The sequence below is a fragment of the Colobus angolensis genome, unplaced genomic scaffold, assembly GCF_000951035.1.
Source record: "Colobus angolensis palliatus isolate OR3802 unplaced genomic scaffold, Cang.pa_1.0 Scaffold71, whole genome shotgun sequence".
Lineage (NCBI taxonomy): Eukaryota > Metazoa > Chordata > Mammalia > Primates > Cercopithecidae > Colobus > Colobus angolensis.
Window position 1 is genome coordinate 10,572,740 of NW_012120821.1, and position 5,084 is coordinate 10,577,823.

General features: G+C 42.3%; 1 pseudogene; it reads left to right on the forward strand.

Moving 5' to 3' along the window:
- The first annotated feature begins 4,066 nt into the window (after nucleotides 1-4,066).
- The window catches only part of LOC105501453, a 3,230-nt pseudogene continuing 2,212 nt past the window's right edge, over nucleotides 4,067-5,084 (forward strand).

Here is a 5,084-nt window from a genome sequence, read left to right on the forward strand (position 1 = left end):
AGAAGCCAGATTTAAAAAGCTACATATGCTGATTCCATTTATATGATATTCTCAAAAAGGCAGTATTACAGGGACAGAGAACAGACCAGTGGTTGCCAGGTGCAAACCACCCAAGGGGGTGGTTTGACTACTAAGGGCAACATAAATTAATTTCTTGGGGTGATGAAACTGGTCTACATTTTGATTGTGATATAATTACACAACTATATGTGCTGGTCAAAACTGATACAATTGTGCACAAAAAAAATGGCTGGGTGCAGTGGCTCACACCTGTAATCCCAGCACCTTGGGAGGCCAAAGTGGGTGGATCACCTGAAGTCAGGAGTTCGAGACCAACCTGGCCAACCTGGTAAAACCCTGTTTTTACTAAAAATGCAAAAATTAGCTGGGTGTGGTGGTGCACCCCTGTAATCCCAGCTACTCGGGAGGCTGAAGCAGGAGAATCTCTTGAACCCCGGAGGCAGAGGTTGCAGTGAGCCAAGATTGCACCATTGCACTCCAGCCTGGGCAACAAGAGCGAAATGCCGCCCCCATCCCCCCAAAAATGAATTTTACTATATGTAAATTATACCTCAATAACCCTGACCTTGAAAAAAATAAATGTACAAGTAATTTTGCTGGTTAGTACCAAAATCCCCTCTGTGATAGGCTAATTAACGGCCCCCACAGATAACCAGATCCTAATTCCTAGAACCTTGGGATGTTAGCTTATATGGCAAAAGGGACTTTGCAGATGTGATTAAGAATCTTAAGATGGGGAGAGTGTCCTGAATTATCGAAGTGATCTCTAAATATAATCGTAAGTTTCCTTATAAAGTGGGGTCAGAAGGAGATTTTACCACGGAGGAGAAGGCAGTATGAAGACAGAACAGAGATCTGAAGATGCTATGTTGCTGGCCTTGAAGATGGAGGAAGGAGTCATGTGCCAAGGAATGCAAGGAACGAAACTCTAGAAGCCAGAAAAGGCAGGGAAGTGGATTCTACCCGGAGCCTTCAGAGAGACCACAGATCTGCCAACACCTTCATTCTAGCCCAGGGAAACTGCTGAACTCCAGAACTTGAAGAGAATAAATTGTGTTGTGTTAAGTCACCAAGTTTGTGGTAATTTGTTACAGCAGTGATAGGAAACTAATGTATCCTCCAAAGGGGTTGTGCTGTTTTATGTTCCTGCCAGAGAAAGGGTAGGTCACCCTTTCCTTAAAGATGAGGAAAATTTACCCAGAAGCCCAGGAGCAGGCAGGGTTTCTGGGAAAATTTTCCTCTTTCTTAAGGAAAAGATGACACGCCTTACATCCCCTGATATCTCATTGGCCAGAATTGTATCACATGCCCATTGCTAAACCAATCACTGGCCAGAGTAATCAGGCTTCCTCCTGCCCCTTGTCCTGAGGCTGCACCATTCTCTCCTGAGCCACTCAGCTGTCTGATCCTGAACAATGTTATCAGAGTTGCGCCGTCAAGGAATGAGAAGGGCACAGCTTCGGTTTGGCAACCAACAGTGCCTACCTCAAAACTTATTTGCAGAAAAAAAAATTCCTCAGTTTAACATATATTTTATAAAAGTTAAAAACCTTGGACAACACTCTCTAAGGAACCATCCACTGTGGTCCCCAGGCCATGGCTTTCCCCTGTCAAGCCCCCTTTGGTTCCTTACTCCTCTATCCCCCTTTTTCCAGAGGACAGCAGGCCCAGCCGAACTCTGGTTGTGAGTCACCAAGGTTAAATGAGGCCTTATGATGAATACACAAGCCATCTTCCAGAAAAGTCTCTCCCTCGCAAGTACTGACTCAAGCCCTGTTAAGGGAATCTTTTCTGTTTCCTCCCTGTTTTAGCTCTTCTCTGACATATTATCCTAGAATTTTAAAGCTGCAAAAGGCCCTTAGAGTAATAATAATGATGGTAATTATGATAGTTAATTATTTATAATGCTCATTTATTGAGCTTTTACTAGGTTCCAGGCACTTAGTATTTATTATCCCATTTAACTCTCAAGTCTTCTTGAGGATTGATGAGGTAGATATTATTATCATTCCTTTGAGAGATACTAATAGATATAATAATAGAGATTATTATCATGCCTGTCTGATGGATTCTGAAACCCAAGAAAAGAAATAATAAGTTGTCCAAGGTAATTGCTGGCACTACGTTTCGAACCAAGATCTGTAGAGACTTCAAAGTTCATGCTGTCAAACACCCTGAAGTCCAAAACCTTTCATTCTACAGATGACAACACAAGGCTTTGGGGTTGGAAACAGGGGAGAGGCCATAAGCATTTTTGCTCAGTTCCACGACCAGAGAGTGAGCCCTCACTTACTCACTGAGCAGCAAACAGCTCGCATTAGCTTTTTTCTCTCCTTCACAGGAGTCAAATATTTAAAAATCATCATGTATCTGAGTTTAATAAGATGTGTTTATCTTTTTGCAGAGCAATGGACACCTTTTGCATTGTGATTTTTCCTATTTATCTGGCATCATGGAAGAATAAAAATAGCAACTACAGCATGAAATGTGCTTTACGGTTTATGAGACACTTCCAAATACTTTCTCTCACATGATCATTGCTATAGCTCTGTGAAGCAGAAAGATAGGATTATCCCTCTTCACAGGAGAAAACACTAAGGCCCAAAGAGGTTACATTACCTGCCCCAAGGTCTCACAGATCATTAAATGACAGGACCAAAATCAAAACCTGGGGGAGAAGCTTTTTGGCTATGAGGACCTGACATCCACAGACAGGGACTCTTCCTATGAGTTTCAGACTCATATTTTCAAGTTAAAAGACCTAGTTAGGATTTTCATTGGCTCAGGTTTGATTTTGTTTGTTTGTTCACCTGAAATCTTTCAGTGAATTAATCCATTTATCTAGGGAGAAATGACATCTTTATTCTCCCAAGTCTTTCTACCCTTTGTCTTTTACGCCTCCAAGGAGAATCTGATGTTTTCTCTTAATAGAGGCCCTTTGCACTTCTTTCCGAGTTTATTCTTTTACCAGCTGCCTTTGTAGCTAAGTTGAATAACATCTTTGGTTCTTTTATGCTTTCTTTCTCATTGATCTCTATGGCATTATTTTTATTTCCAGTTAGTAACTTGATACTTGGTTGAACTTTCTTGTTTCCAAGAGCTTTTCAGTTGATTCCCTTCAGTTTTCGGGATAGAATTATGCCATCTGCAAATATTTTAAAAAGCCAAACAAAACCTGCTCTCCTGATTTCACCAAGAGTGCTCTTTTTACCACATGACACTGCATTTCCCCACAACTCTGCATTTTCCAGATGACTAAATGGCTCCTTTAAGTGCCATAACATTTAGAAACACAACTGCCTGAGCTAGAAGTCTTTCTTAAACAAAGTACAACGTGTAGCAAACACCTGCGGTTTCACCTGCACAACACATGCCTCCCCCATCTTTAGCAGCCACCCCTCACTTTCTTTTGGAGAACTGCCTCTCCTCTACCCCATGAGGCCCTAGCAAGACTGTCCGTCATTTTATCCCACTCACATGCCCCAAACAGGTCCTGGTTCCACCACAGGCTAACCCAACTGACTGTTCCAAGAATTTGTATCTTGAGAAAAAGGATACTTGGCCAGAAGGATATTGATGCAGAATCATCTGGAAGGCAGGCCCTAAGGAGATGTCCAGGACTTTTTGCCTCTCCCGAGGCCTGATTGTTGAAGTTCTCTTTTGATTCCAGGAGCCACCCAATACACTTCCAGTACATTCTCTTTCTTTGCTTAGGGTTGCTTCTGTTACAGAGCATACAGATATCAGCACCCAAGAGCTGACTGCAGACAACAGACCTTGTTATGAGTTGAATTGTTATAAGTTGAATTCCCAACCCCCACGCAAAAGTCTTGAAGTCCTGACCTCTAGGATGTCTGATTGCAACCTTAATTGGAAATAGGGTCTTTACAGATATAATCAAGTTAAAATGGGGTAATCAGGCTGGGCCCTAATAGTAATATAATGTGACTGATGTCATTTAAAAAGGGGAGTTTGGACACAGAAACAGACAAATACAGAGGAAAGACAATGTGGAGACACACAGGGAAAATGCTATGTCAAGATGATGGCACTGCAGGTGTTGCATGGGGTTATGAATGGGCCACACCCAAACTACCCATGCCTGCTGATGGTGGGAGCTCAGGAGCGGGTGCTGGCAGTTAGTTGGAACTACCTCTCCCAGCCTTGCCGTACATACATCAAGGCATCAAGAGTCCATGGTCCACTTGTGATCTTAGATCATATTAAGTTTCCCATAGATGCTGAGATTGTCCACTGGACATTACTAGATGGCACAAAGAGACACGGGCAAGTTCTAGAAGTTGGTACCTCCAAGGCAGTGGTTCAGGTATTTCAAAGGACTAGGGATATTCCCCTAATATCAGTGTCAGAGGATATGCTTGGTTGGGTATTCATTGAATCGGGAAAACCCATTGGCAGAGGTCCTCTTGTACTGGCTGAAGATTTCTTTGATATCATGGGATGGCCAATCAATCCTCAATGTCAAATCTACCCAGAGGAGATAATTCGGACCAGCATTTCAGCCATAGTTAGTGTGAACAGTATTGCTGGGGCAGAAAACTTCTATCTTCTCTGCTGCTGGGTTACTACACAAAGATTGCAGCTCAAATCTGCTGCCAGACTGGTTTGCTAAATAAATCCAAAGATGTAGACTACACTGAGGAAAATTTTCCAATTGTATTTGCTGCTAGGGATGTAAACATGGAAACTGCCTGGTTCTTCAAATCTGGTGTTGAAGAAAATGGCTCAATGGACAACATCTGCCTATTTTTGAACTTGGCTAATGACCCAACTATGGGATTATCATCCCTCACTGGTTCTAACCACAGCCGAATTTCTGGTGTATCAATGTGAGAAACATGTACTGGTTATCCTAACAGATATGAGTTCATCTACTGAAGCACTTCAAGAGGTTTCTACAAGCCAGAGAAGAGGTTCCTGGTTGACCAGGCTTCCCAGGTTACACTGACACAGACTTAGCCACTATATATGAACATGCAGGTCGAGGAGAAGGTAGAAATGGCTTGATTACTCAAATTCCTACTCTTTTTTTTTTTCTCTTT